The 14,650-nt window shown below is 56.4% G+C and overlaps 1 long non-coding RNA gene across 1 annotated transcript; it reads right to left on the minus strand.

The window, feature by feature from the left end:
• Positions 1-2,139: 2,139 nt before the first annotated feature.
• On the minus strand, positions 2,140-14,216 carry LOC144677861 (uncharacterized). The gene is made up of 4 exons (XR_013575840.1): positions 14,110-14,216; positions 12,008-12,119; positions 3,796-3,847; positions 2,140-3,409 (listed from the first exon to the last, which is right to left on the minus strand). It is a non-coding gene; the product is annotated as an uncharacterized LOC144677861 (long non-coding RNA).
• Between the last annotated feature and the right edge of the window lie 434 nt (positions 14,217-14,650).

The raw sequence follows: 14,650 nt of genomic DNA on the forward strand, positions 1-14,650 counted from the left end.
CTAGAGTAGCACCCTCAGCAGACATAGGGTCCGACCGGGGGCGGGGGGGGAATTTTGTGGATGGACGGGTTGCCCACCTGATGGCAGGTCTGTATTGGCAAGGGTGGCTAGCACACACCAGGGTTAAACATCAGGCCACTTGGCAATGTGTAAGAAAGATAAAGGTTGTCTTAGGGTTGGGATCCCCGAAGGGGGACCTTCATGATCATCGCTTAGCGATGAGTTTGACAGACAGTCCCTCCTCAGGGAGAAGCTCCTTTGGGTGACCGGGGCTAGATTAGGGGAACGAAGACACAGCGGAAGCGGTGTAAAAAAAATATATAAATATATAAATCACGATCGGAGATCAGCAGAGGGATGGGATCCTGAGAAACAGCTCAGAGAAATCCCGCAGGCCCAGATGAGATCCACCCCAGGCTGTTGAGGGAGGCGAGGGAAGGGAAGGGATATCAGGGGCCCCGGCAGTAATTTTCAAATCCTCTCCGGCCGCAGGTAAGGTGCCAGAGGACTGCTAACGGTGTCCTATTCTTAAACAAGGAAGGGGTAGGCGGGGGAATTTACAGGCCGGTCAGTCCAACCTCGGTGGTGGGGAGGTTACCGGAAAGGATTCTGAGGGGCAGAATCTATCCGCATTTGGGAGAGACTTGGATTAAATCAGGGGTAGTCAGCATGGATTTGTTAAGGGGAAGATAGGGTGACAAGTTTGATCGATTGGGTTTGAGGGGGTAACCAGGACTGTTGATGAGGGTCATGCATTGGATGTGGTGTACAAAAGCAAGGCTTTTGATAAGGTCCCTTGTGGCAGGGTGGTCAAGGAAGTAAGAGCCCATGGGATCCAAGGCAATTTGGTAAATTGGATCCAGAATTGGCTGAGTGGCAGGAAGCAGAGGGTGATGGTCGAGGGGTGTTTTTGTGACTGGATTCCTGTGTCCAGTGGGGTTCCACAGGGATCGGTGTTGGGTCCCTTGCTGTTTGTGGTATACATAAACAATTTGGACTTAAACGTAGAGGGTATGATCAAGAAGGTCGAGGATGTCACAAAAATTGGTGGGGTGGCAAATGGTGAGGAGGACGGCCTTAAACTGCAGGAGGAGATCAATGGACTGGTAAGGTGGGCAGAGCAGTGGCAAATGGAATTCAACCCGGAATAGTGTGAGGTGATGCACTTGGGGAGGGCTAACAAGGCAAGGAATTATGTGAATGGTAGGACCCTGGGAAGCACTGAGGATCAGAGGGGCCTTGGTGTGCATATCCAGAGATCTCAGAAGGTACCGGGAGAGGTAGATAAGGTGGGTAAGAAGGCATATGGGATACTTGCCTTTATTAGCCGAGGCATAGAATATAAGAGCAGGGAGGTTATGCTGGAACTGTATAAAATGCTGGTTAGGCCACAGCTAGAGTATTGCGTGCAGTTCTGGAATCTGCATTATAGGAAGGGTGTGATTGTACTAGAGAGAGTGCAGAGGAGATTTACCAGGATGTTGCCTGGGCTGGAGAGTTTTAGTTATGAGGAGAGATTGGATAGACTGGGGTTATTTTCCCTGGAGCAGAGGAGATTGAGGGGGGACATGCTTGAGGTGTATAAAATTATGAGGGGCATAGATAGGGTAGACAGGAAGGTGCTTTTCCCCTTGGTGGAGGGATCAATAACCATGGGGCACTGATTTAAGGTAAGGGGCAGGAGGTTTAGAGGGAATGTGAGGGAGAATGTTTTCACCCAGAGGGTGGTGGGAATCTGGAACTCTCTGCCTGAGGGGGTGGTAGAGACAGAAACCCTCATGACATTGAAGCCGTGTTTAGATTTTCGCTTGTGTTGCCATAGCCTCCGGGGGGAAAGCCAAGCGGTGGGAAATGGGATGGGTGCAGTCAGGTCTTTGCTGACCAACACGGACACAATGGGCTGAATGGCCTCCCCCTCTTCCTGTGCTGTAAATGTCTGAGAGTCTATGGCAGCAGTTGGCAACCGTGGGAGTGGCCAGTGAGACCGGGGTCCAGGCTGCACGACGGTCATGCAGAATTGGAAGGGGAGGCCAGAGAGGGAGAGAGAGAGAGAGAGAGAGAGAGAGAGAGAGAGATGAATGGGAAAGTATTGTTGAAATCTCTTCAGGAAATCAGAGTACAAAACGCAGGGCACACCAATACATACCAGAAAATCTCTTCATTAACTTCATCAGCAGAAAGACAGGTTTAAAATATACCGTATAAAATTCATAAACTCCCCACATAGAAACCGAGAGGGACACACCAGAGTCAGAATAAATACCAACAGGGCAAATAAATGGAGCTACACACCACACTCATACCTTGCATACTGTAGCCGCACCAGGTTAGACACCAAATAAAGCTCCCTTTGCCCTGTCCCCATCAAACACTCTACACTGTTCCCATCAAACACTCCCAGGACAGGTACAGCACAGGGTTAGATACAGAGTAAATCTCCCTCAACACTGTCCCCATTAAACACTCCCAGGGCAGGTACAGCACGGGGTTAGATACAGAGTAAATCTCCCTCTACACTGTCCCCATTAAACACTCCCAGGGCAGGTACACCACAGGGTTAGATACAGAGTAAATCTCCCTCTACACCGTCCCCATCAAACACTCCCAGGACAGGTACACCACAGGGTTAGATACAGAGTAAATCTCCCTCTACACTGTCCCCATTAAACACTCCCAGGGCAGGTACAGCACGGGGTTAGATACAGAGTAAATCTCCCTCTACACTGTCCCCATCAAACACTCCCAGGACAGGTACAGCACGGGGTTAGATACAGAGTAAATCTCCCTCTACACTGTCCACATCAAACACTCCCAGGACAGGTACAGCACGGGGTTAGATACAGAGTAAAGCTCCCTCTACACTGTCCCCATCAAACACTCCCAGGACAGGTACAGCACGGGGTTAGATACAGAGTAAATCTCCCTCTACACTGTCCCCATCAAACACTCCCAGGACAGGTACAGCACGGGGTTAGATACACAGTAAATCTCCCTCTACACTGTCCCCATCAAACACTCCCAGGACAGGTACAGCACGGGGTTAGATACAGAGTAAAGCTCCCTCTACAATGTTACTGCGTTAAGACAATGATCCATTCTGTACAGTTAAAAACAGTTTATACAGTCTGCAGAGAGTCCACTTAAAAAAAGTACAAATGTGAGGGTGACGAGTCCCATCATTCTCCAGCCGCGTTCAACACCATATTCACATGGGGCAGGCAGCCGGGGGTACAGCCCCCTCGTCAGGGCTGAGGGAAGGGGAACCTGGGGGGAGGTGGGGGGGGAAAGAGGAGAGGAAGGGGTAAAGGGTGGGCGGGTGCGGGGCTGGTCCATCCATGAGTCAGGGGTGCGGCTCGAGCTGTGTTCCCGGGCGTTAGACAACAAACGAAGATTTCTGCTTGAAGTCGCCCTGAGGGGGGAAGAGAGAGAGAGAGAGAGAGAGAGAGAGAGAGAGTCACTACCCCACACTTCACCGTACTCCGACTTTCACCCGGAACACCCCCCCACTCCCCCCGCATGGACCCCACCCCCACACCACCCCGCAAACCCCAATCCACCCGCGTGGGCCCCACACCACCCACCGCACAACCCCGCGTGGGCCCTTCACCCCCCCCACAACCCCGCGTGGGCCCTTCACCCTCCCCAACCCCCACTCCCCCGGCATGGGCCCCACACCACCCACCGCACATGAGCTCCGGCCACCCACCCCCCCCAACCCCGCCACCATGGGTGAGCCCCCAGCTCCCACCCATTCCCCCCTGGACACCGGCCCCCGGCCGCTCGGCCCTGACTTACATCGTACTGATCATCGTCCGTGGCCTGGCTGTAGATCACTTTGGGCTTATCACTGCAACGAGACAGGGAGAAGCATTAATGGAGGGGGGTGAAGAGGGGTACAGCAGAGAGGGAGGGAGGGAGGGGGCCAGTAGGGGAGAGAGGGAGGGAGGGAGGGAGCGCCCCTCAGAACGAGAGTGTGCCCACAGCGGAGAGAGTGAGTTCGCTGTCTGCTGCCGGAGAGACTTTCACTCCAATGTTTCCAACAGACATATTTGCAGGGAGAGAGAGAGGCCCAAGCAGGGGGCTCCTAGGAGCTGCATAGGTTCGAAGGGCTGAATGGCCATCTTCTGCACTTTAGCACGCGGCGCAGCCAACACCCGGCAATTCTATCCCACCCTCGAGGTGCACAGACCTTTAAAGGTGCTTCAGAGAATCTGCTGGAGGAGGTTACAGTGATAGGGAGGGTTGTAGGGGCTGGAGGAGGTTACAGAGATAGGGAGGGTTGTAGGGGCTGGAGGAGGTGACAGAGATAGGGAGGCATGTAGGGACTGGAGGAGATTACAGAGATAGGGAGGGTTGTAGGGGCTGGAGGAGGTTACAGAGATAGGGAGGGTTGTAGGGGCTTGAGGAGGTTACAGAGATAGGGAGGGTTGTAGGGGCTGGAGGAGGTTACAGTGATAGGGAGGGTTGTAGGGGCTTGAGGAGGTTACAGAGATAGGGAGAGTTGTAGGGGCTGGAGGAGTTTACAGAGATAGGGAGGGTTGTGGGGCTGGAGGAGGTTACAGAGATAGGGAGGGTTGTAGGGGCTGGAGGAGGTTGCAGAGATAGGGATGGCTGTCGGGGCTGGAGGAATTTACAGAGATAGGGAGGGTTGTAGGGGCTAGAGGAGGTTACAGAGATATGGAGGGGTGTAGGGACTGAAGGAGGTTGCAGAGATAGGGAGGGTTGTAGGGGCTAGAGGAGGTTACAGAGATAGGGAGGGGTGTAGGGACTGAAGGAGGTTGCAGAGATAGGGAGGGTTGTCGGGTCTGGAGGAGGTTACAGAGATAGGGAGGGTTGTAGTGGCTGGAGGAGGTTACAGAGATAGAAAGGGGTGTAGGGACCGGAGGAGGTTACAGGGATAGGGAGGGTTGTAGGGGCTGGAGGAGGTCACAGAGATAGGGAGGGTTGTCGGGGCTTTAGGAGCTTATAGAGATATGGAGGGTTGTAGGGTCAGAGGAGGTTACAGAGATAGGGAGGGTTGTAGAGGCTGGAGGAGGTTACAGAGATAGGGAGGGTTGTCGGGGCTGGAGGAGGTTAGAGAGATAGGGAGGGATGTAGGGGCTGGAGGAGGTTACTGAGATAGGGAGGGATGTAGGGGCTGGAGGAGGTTACAGAGATAGGGAGGGTGGTAGAGCCTGGAGGAGGTTACAGAGATAGGGCGGGGTGTAGGGGCTGGAGGAGGTTACAGAGATAGGGAGGGTTGTCGGGGCTGGAGCAGGTTACAGAGATAGGGAGGGGTGTAGGGGTTGGAGGCGGTTACAGAGATAGGGAGGGTTGTAGGGGTTGGAGGAGGTTACAGAGATAGGGAGGGTTGTAGGGACTGGAGGAGGTTACAGAGATAGGGAGGGTTGTAGGGACTGGAGGAGGTTACAGAGATAGGGAGGGTTGTCGGGGCTGGAGGAGGTTACAGAGATAGGGAGGATTGTAGGGGCTGGAGGAGGTTAAAGAGATAGGGAGGGGTGTAGGGGCTGGAGGAGGTTACAGAGATAGGGAGGGTTGTCGGGTCTGGAGGAGGTTACAGAGATAGGGAAGGTTGTAGGGGGCTGGAGGAGGTTACAGAGATAGGGAGGGTTGTAGGGGCTGGAGGAGGTTACAGAGATAGGGAGGGGTGTAGGGGGTGGAGGAGGTTACAGAGATAGGGAGGGTTGTAGGGGCTGGAGGAGGTTACAGAGATAGGGAGGGTTTTGGGGGCTGGAGGAGGTTACAGAGATAGGGAGGGGTGTAGGGGCTGGAGGAGGTTAGAGAGATAGTGAGGGTTGTTGGGGATGGAGGAGGTTACAGAGATAGGGAGGGTTGTAGGAGCTGGAGGAGGTTACAGAGATTGGGAGGGCTGTAGGGGCTGGAGGTGGTTACAGAGATAGGGAGGGGTGTAGGGGCTGGAGGAGGTTACAGGGATAGGGAGGGTTGTAGAGGCTGGAGGAGGTTACAGAGATAGGGAGGGTTGTCGGGGCTGGAGGAGGTTAGAGAGAGAGGGAGGGATGTAGGGGCTGGAGGAGGTTACTGAGATAGGGAGGGATGTAGGGGCTGGAGGAGGTTACAGAGATAGGGAGGGCTGTAGAGGCTGGAGGCGTTTACAGAGATTGGGATGGTTGTCGGGGCTGGAGGAGGTTACAGAGATAGGGAGGGTGGTAGAGCCTGGAGGAGGTTACAGAGATAGGGCGGGGTGCAGGGGCTGGAGGAGGTTACAGAGATAGGGAGGGTTGTCGGGGCTGGAGCAGTTTACAGAGATAGGGAGGGGTGTAGGGGTTGGAGGAGGTTACAGAGATAGGGAGGGGTGTAGGGACTGAAGGAGGTTGCAGAGATAGGGAGGGTTGTAGGGGCTAGAGGAGGTTACAGAGATAGGGAGGGGTGTAGGGACTGAAGGAGGTTGCAGAGATAGGGAGGGTTGTCGGGTCTGGAGGAGGTTACAGAGATAGGGAGGGTTGTAGTGGCTGGAGGAGGTTACAGAGATAGAAAGGGGTGTAGGGACCGGAGGAGGTTACAGGGATAGGGAGGGTTGTAGGGGCTGGAGGAGGTTACAGAGATAGGGAGGGCTGTCGGGGCTTTAGGAGCTTACAGAGATAGGGAGGGGTGTAGGGGCTGGAGGAGGTTACAGAGATAGGGAGGGTTGTAGGGGCTGGAGGAGGTTACAGAGATAGGGAGGGTTTTGGGGGCTGGAGGAGGTTACAGAGATAGGGAGGGGTGTAGGGGCTGGAGGAGGTTACAGAGATAGGGAGGGGTGTAGGGGCTGGAGGAGGTTAGAGAGATAGTGAGGGTTGTCGGGGATGGAGCAGTTTACAGAGATAGGGAGGGGTGTAGGGGCTGGAGGAGGTTACAGAGATAGGGAGGGTTGTCGGGGCTGGAGCAGTTTACAGAGATAGGGAGGGGTGTAGGGGTTGGAGGAGGTTACAGAGATAGGGAGGGTTGTAGGGGTTGGAGGAGGTTACAGAGATAGGGAGGGGTGTAGGGACTGAAGGAGGTTGCAGAGATAGGGAGGGTTGTCGGGTCTGGAGGAGGTTACAGAGATAGGGAGGGTTGTAGTGGCTGGAGGAGGTTACAGAGATAGAAAGGGGTGTAGGGACCGGAGGAGGTTACAGGGATAGGGAGGGTTGTAGGGGCTGGAGGAGGTTACAGAGATAGGGAGGGCTGTCGGGGCTTTAGGAGCTTACAGAGATAGGGAGGGGTGTAGGGCTGGAGGAGGTTACAGAGATAGGGAGGGTTGTAGGGGCTGGAGGAGGTTACAGAGATAGGGAGGGTTTTGGGGGCTGGAGGAGGTTACAGAGATAGGGAGGGTTTTGGGGGCTGGAGGAGGTTACAGAGATAGGGAGGGGTGTAGGGGCTGGAGGAGGTTACAGAGATAGGGAGGGGTGTAGGGGCTGGAGGAGGTTAGAGAGATAGTGAGGGTTGTCGGGGATGGAGGAGGTTAGAGAGATAGTGAGGGTTGTCGGGGATGGAGGAGGTTACAGAGATAGGGAGGGTTGTAGGGGCTGGAGGAGGTTACAGAGATTGGGAGGGTTTTGGGGGCTGGAGGAGGTTACAGAGATAGGGAGGGTTTTGGGGGATGGAGGAGGTTACAGAGATAGGGAGGGTTGTAGGGCTGGAGGAGGTTACAGAGATTGGGAGGGGTGTAGGGGCTGGAGGAGGTTACAGAGATAGGGAGGGGTGTAGGGGCTGGAGGAGGTTACAGAGATAGGGAGGGTTTTGGGGGCTGGAGGAGGTTACAGAGATAGGGAGGGGTGTAGGGGCTGGAGGAGGTTACAGAGATAGGGAGGGTTGTAGGGGCTAGAGGAGGTTACAGAGATATGGAGGGGTGTAGGGACTGAAGGAGGTTGCAGAGATAGGGAGGGTTGTAGGGGCTAGAGGAGGTTACAGAGATAGGGAGGGGTGTAGGGACTGAAGGAGGTTGCAGAGATAGGGAGGGTTGTCGGGTCTGGAGGAGGTTACAGAGATAGGGAGGGTTGTAGTGGCTGGAGGAGGTTACAGAGATAGAAAGGGGTGTAGGGACCGGAGGAGGTTACAGGGATAGGGAGGGTTGTAGGGGCTGGAGGAGGTCACAGAGATAGGGAGGGTTGTCGGGGCTTTAGGAGCTTATAGAGATATGGAGGGTTGTAGGGTCAGAGGAGGTTACAGAGATAGGGAGGGTTGTAGAGGCTGGAGGAGGTTACAGAGATAGGGAGGGTTGTCGGGGCTGGAGGAGGTTAGAGAGATAGGGAGGGATGTAGGGGCTGGAGGAGGTTACTGAGATAGGGAGGGATGTAGGGGCTGGAGGAGGTTACAGAGATAGGGAGGGTGGTAGAGCCTGGAGGAGGTTACAGAGATAGGGCGGGGTGTAGGGGCTGGAGGAGGTTACAGAGATAGGGAGGGTTGTCGGGGCTGGAGCAGGTTACAGAGATAGGGAGGGGTGTAGGGGTTGGAGGCGGTTACAGAGATAGGGAGGGTTGTAGGGGTTGGAGGAGGTTACAGAGATAGGGAGGGTTGTAGGGACTGGAGGAGGTTACAGAGATAGGGAGGGTTGTAGGGACTGGAGGAGGTTACAGAGATAGGGAGGGTTGTCGGGGCTGGAGGAGGTTACAGAGATAGGGAGGATTGTAGGGGCTGGAGGAGGTTAAAGAGATAGGGAGGGGTGTAGGGGCTGGAGGAGGTTACAGAGATAGGGAGGGTTGTCGGGTCTGGAGGAGGTTACAGAGATAGGGAAGGTTGTAGGGGGCTGGAGGAGGTTACAGAGATAGGGAGGGTTGTAGGGGCTGGAGGAGGTTACAGAGATAGGGAGGGGTGTAGGGGGTGGAGGAGGTTACAGAGATAGGGAGGGTTGTAGGGGCTGGAGGAGGTTACAGAGATAGGGAGGGTTTTGGGGGCTGGAGGAGGTTACAGAGATAGGGAGGGGTGTAGGGGCTGGAGGAGGTTAGAGAGATAGTGAGGGTTGTTGGGGATGGAGGAGGTTACAGAGATAGGGAGGGTTGTAGGAGCTGGAGGAGGTTACAGAGATTGGGAGGGCTGTAGGGGCTGGAGGTGGTTACAGAGATAGGGAGGGGTGTAGGGGCTGGAGGAGGTTACAGGGATAGGGAGGGTTGTAGAGGCTGGAGGAGGTTACAGAGATAGGGAGGGTTGTCGGGGCTGGAGGAGGTTAGAGAGAGAGGGAGGGATGTAGGGGCTGGAGGAGGTTACTGAGATAGGGAGGGATGTAGGGGCTGGAGGAGGTTACAGAGATAGGGAGGGCTGTAGAGGCTGGAGGCGTTTACAGAGATTGGGATGGTTGTCGGGGCTGGAGGAGGTTACAGAGATAGGGAGGGTGGTAGAGCCTGGAGGAGGTTACAGAGATAGGGCGGGGTGCAGGGGCTGGAGGAGGTTACAGAGATAGGGAGGGTTGTCGGGGCTGGAGCAGTTTACAGAGATAGGGAGGGGTGTAGGGGTTGGAGGAGGTTACAGAGATAGGGAGGGGTGTAGGGACTGAAGGAGGTTGCAGAGATAGGGAGGGTTGTAGGGGCTAGAGGAGGTTACAGAGATAGGGAGGGGTGTAGGGACTGAAGGAGGTTGCAGAGATAGGGAGGGTTGTCGGGTCTGGAGGAGGTTACAGAGATAGGGAGGGTTGTAGTGGCTGGAGGAGGTTACAGAGATAGAAAGGGGTGTAGGGACCGGAGGAGGTTACAGGGATAGGGAGGGTTGTAGGGGCTGGAGGAGGTTACAGAGATAGGGAGGGCTGTCGGGGCTTTAGGAGCTTACAGAGATAGGGAGGGGTGTAGGGGCTGGAGGAGGTTACAGAGATAGGGAGGGTTGTAGGGGCTGGAGGAGGTTACAGAGATAGGGAGGGTTTTGGGGGCTGGAGGAGGTTACAGAGATAGGGAGGGGTGTAGGGGCTGGAGGAGGTTACAGAGATAGGGAGGGGTGTAGGGGCTGGAGGAGGTTAGAGAGATAGTGAGGGTTGTCGGGGATGGAGCAGTTTACAGAGATAGGGAGGGGTGTAGGGGCTGGAGGAGGTTACAGAGATAGGGAGGGTTGTCGGGGCTGGAGCAGTTTACAGAGATAGGGAGGGGTGTAGGGGTTGGAGGAGGTTACAGAGATAGGGAGGGTTGTAGGGGTTGGAGGAGGTTACAGAGATAGGGAGGGGTGTAGGGACTGAAGGAGGTTGCAGAGATAGGGAGGGTTGTCGGGTCTGGAGGAGGTTACAGAGATAGGGAGGGTTGTAGTGGCTGGAGGAGGTTACAGAGATAGAAAGGGGTGTAGGGACCGGAGGAGGTTACAGGGATAGGGAGGGTTGTAGGGGCTGGAGGAGGTTACAGAGATAGGGAGGGCTGTCGGGGCTTTAGGAGCTTACAGAGATAGGGAGGGGTGTAGGGCTGGAGGAGGTTACAGAGATAGGGAGGGTTGTAGGGGCTGGAGGAGGTTACAGAGATAGGGAGGGTTTTGGGGGCTGGAGGAGGTTACAGAGATAGGGAGGGTTTTGGGGGCTGGAGGAGGTTACAGAGATAGGGAGGGGTGTAGGGGCTGGAGGAGGTTACAGAGATAGGGAGGGGTGTAGGGGCTGGAGGAGGTTAGAGAGATAGTGAGGGTTGTCGGGGATGGAGGAGGTTAGAGAGATAGTGAGGGTTGTCGGGGATGGAGGAGGTTACAGAGATAGGGAGGGTTGTAGGGGCTGGAGGAGGTTACAGAGATTGGGAGGGTTTTGGGGGCTGGAGGAGGTTACAGAGATAGGGAGGGTTTTGGGGGATGGAGGAGGTTACAGAGATAGGGAGGGTTGTAGGGCTGGAGGAGGTTACAGAGATTGGGAGGGGTGTAGGGGCTGGAGGAGGTTACAGAGATAGGGAGGGGTGTAGGGGCTGGAGGAGGTTACAGAGATAGGGAGGGTTTTGGGGGCTGGAGGAGGTTACAGAGATAGGGAGGGGTGTAGGGGCTGGAGGAGGTTACAGAGATAGGGAGGGTTGTAGGGGCTGGAGGAGGTTACAGAGATAGGGAGGGTTGTAGGGGCTGGAGGAGGTTACAGAGATAGGGAGGGGTGTAGGGGCTGGAGGAGGTTACAGAGATAGGGAGGGAAGGCTGTTGAGATGTTTGCACCATGTTCAGACTGGGTGCAGTCCGGGTTTTCCTGTGTCACCACCGCTCATCTGAATAAAGATTATAGAGTCGGCTTACCTGGTTTTTTGCTCTGGGAGGAGAGAGAGAGAGAGAGAGAGAGAGAGAGAGAGAGAACAGGATTAGACATGTTTCCATATAGACTCCAAAATTGTAACCTGCACTATGTAGTGCTGAGCCCTAGAGGCACAGGCAGATCCCAGGAAACACGCATGACCCACGAGCATGAGGTGTTGGAGAAAGACTCTCTTACTCAGGCTCCAATCCCTTTGTAACAAAGGTGAAGATACTCTTCACCTTCCCCGCTGCTCGTGACTGAATGTTGATTGTGATTCAGGGACAAGATGGGGCAGATTCCTCCCCCCCAAGGCTGCTGGGGGATCACATTAAAAAAATCCGACATTTCCATTCTCCTTCCACCAGGGAAATCTTCCCCTCTTACCCCACAATCCACCACCTGTGTGTAACATTCGTGCCACACAAGTGTCAGGCAATGACCATCTCCAACAAGAGAGAATCTAACCATCGCCCCTTGTTGTTCAATGGCATTACCATCACTGAATCCCCCACTGTCAACATCCTGGGGGTTACCATTGACCAGAAACTGAACTGGACCCAGCCAGATAAATATTGTGGCTACAAGAGCAGGTCAGAGGCTGGGAATCCTGCGGAGAGTAACTCACCTCCTGACCCCCCAAAGCCTGTCCACCATCTACAAGGCACAAGTCAGGAGTGTGATGGGATACTCCCCACTTGCCTGGATGAGTTGCAGCTCCCACAACACTCGAGAAGCTCGATACCTGCTTGAAGGGCACCCTACCCACTGTGGAGGGACAGGGACTCAGCGCCAGGTCTCACCCGTGACGCCCACATCCTCCCTCGCCACAGTGAGAACTTGGCAACGAGGGTATTGAAGGTCCACTTACTTCCAATGTATCCCTTCCGATGGGCAAACCACAATCCAATCCCGATGAAGGCCACGATAAGCAGGGCAATAATAACTCCGGCAACAATTCCACCAACATTGGTGTCATCTGGAGAGAGAGAGAGAGAGAAGCAGCTTTAATCTGAGGTCAGGGTGAGCGGGAGGCGATGAGACTGTGTCTGGGACAGGCCTAACGTGAGGCGATGACACTGTATCTGGGACAGGCCTGGTGTGAGGCCCAGTCGATAAGGGTTGGGGTGAGCGTGAGGCGATGACACTGTGTCTGGGACAGGCCTGGGGTGAGGCCCTGTCGATAAGGGTCGGGGTGAGCGAGAGGCGATGAGACTGTGTCTGGGACGGGCCGGGCGTGAGGAGATGAGACTGTCTGGGTTAGGCCTGGCGAGAGGAGATGAGACTGTGTCTGGGACGGGCCTGGGGTGAGGCCCTGTCGATAAGGGTCGGGGTGAGCGAGAGGCGATGAGACTGTGTCTGGGACAGGCCTGGCCTGAGGCCCAGTCGATAAGGGTTGGGGTGAGTGAGAGGCGATGAGACTGTGTCTGGGACGGGCCGGGCGTGAGGAGATGAGACTGTCTGGGTTAGGCCTGGCGAGAGGAGATGAGACTGTGTCTGGGACGGGCCGGGCGTGAGGAGATGAGACTGTCTGGGTTAGGCCTGGCGAGAGGAGATGAGACTGTGTCTGGGACAGGCCGGGCGTGAGGCCCTGTCGATAAGGGTTGGGGTGAGCGAGAGGAGATGAGACTGAGTCTGGGACGGGCCTAACGTGAGGCGATGAGACTGTGTCTGGGACAGGCCGGGCCTGAGGAGATGAGACTGTGTCTGGGACAGGCCGGGCGTGAGGAGATGAGACTGTCTGGGACAGGTCTGGCGTGAGGCGATGAGACTGTCTGGGTTAGGCCTGGCGAGAGGAGATGAGACTGTGTCTGGGACAGGCCGGGCGTGAGGCCCTGTCGATAAGGGTTGGGGTGAGCGAGAGGAGATGAGACTGAGTCTGGGACGGGCCTAACGTGAGGCGATGAGACTGCGTCTGGGACAGGCCGGGCGTGAGGAGATGAGACTGTGTCTGGGACAGGCCGGGCGTGAGGCCCTGTCGATAAGGGTTGGGGTGAGCGAGAGGCGATGAGACTGTGTCTGGGACAGGTCTGGCGTGAGGCGATGAGACTGTCTGGGACAGGTCTGGCGTGAGGCGATGAGACTGTGTCTGGGACAGGCCGGGCGTGAGGAGATGAGACTGTGTCTGGGACAGGCCGGGCGTGAGGCCCTGTCGATAAGGGTCGGGGTGAGCGAGAGGCGATGAGACTGTGTCTGGGACGGGCCGGGCGTGAGGAGATGAGACTGTGTCTGGGACGGGCCTAACGTGAGGCGATGAGACTGCGTCTGGGACGGGCCTAACGTGAGGCGATGAGACTGTGTCTGGGACAGGCCGGGCGTGAGGAGATGAGACTGTGTCTGGGACAGGCCGGGCGTGAGGAGATGAGACTGTGTCTGGGACGGGCCTAACGTGAGGCGATGAGACTGTGTCTGGGACAGGCCGGGCCTGAGGAGATGAGACTGTGTCTGGGACAGGCCGGGCGTGAGGAGATGAGACTGTGTCTGGGACGGGCCGGGCGTGAGGAGATGAGACTGTGTCTGGGACAGGCCGGGCGTGAGGCCCTGTCGATAAGGGTCGGGGTGAGCGAGAGGCGATGAGACTGTGTCTGGGACAGGTCTGGCGTGAGGCGATGAGACTGTCTGGGACAGGTCCGGCGTGAGGCGATGAGACTGTCTGGGACAGGTCCGGCGTGAGGCGATGAGACTGTGTCTGGGACAGGCCGGGCGTGAGGAGATGAGACTGTGTCTGGGACAGGCCGGGTGTGAGGAGATGAGACTGTGTCTGGGACGGGCCTAACGTGAGGCGATGAGACTGTCTGGGACAGGTCTGGCGTGAGGCGATGAGACTGTGTCTGGGACAGGTCTGGTGTGAGGAGATGAGACTGTGTCTGGGACAGGCCGGGCGTGAGATGAGACTGTCTGGGACAGGCCTGGCCCGAGGCCCTGTCGATGGCCGTGTGAAGGCCCAGGCCCCAATCCCCAGCACTTACACACTTCCATGTGGACAGCGGTTGCGCTGCTCTTGGGAGGCCCGACTCCATTACTGGCCTGACACACGTAATCCCCTTCGTCCAACTTGGAGACTGGGCTGAAGGTCTGAGGGGTGAGGAGACAAAAAACAGGATCACCATTCTCCTCTGTCGCTCGATCACCCCGATCCCGCCTCCTCCCCGAATCCCACCTGCCCACCTTCTCCCCGATCCCTCGATCCCACCCGCCCACCTTCTCCCCGATCCCTCGATCCCACCCGCCCACCTTCTCCCCGATCCCTCGATCCCACCTTCTCCCCGATCCCTCGATCCCACCCGCCCACCTTCTCCCCGATCCCTCGATCCCACCTTCTCCCCGAATCCCACCCGCCCACCTTCTCCCCGATCCCTCGATCCCACCCGCCCACCCCTCCCCGATCCCTCGATCCCACCCACCCACCTTCTCCCCGATCCCTCGATCCCACCTTCTCCCCGAATCCCACCCGCCCACCTTCTCCCTGATCCCTCGATCCCACCTTCTCCCCGAATCCCACCCGCCCAC

Source organism: Cetorhinus maximus, unplaced genomic scaffold (assembly GCF_964194155.1).
Source record: "Cetorhinus maximus unplaced genomic scaffold, sCetMax3.hap1.1 HAP1_SCAFFOLD_3190, whole genome shotgun sequence".
NCBI classification, from domain to species: Eukaryota; Metazoa; Chordata; class Chondrichthyes; order Lamniformes; family Cetorhinidae; genus Cetorhinus; species Cetorhinus maximus.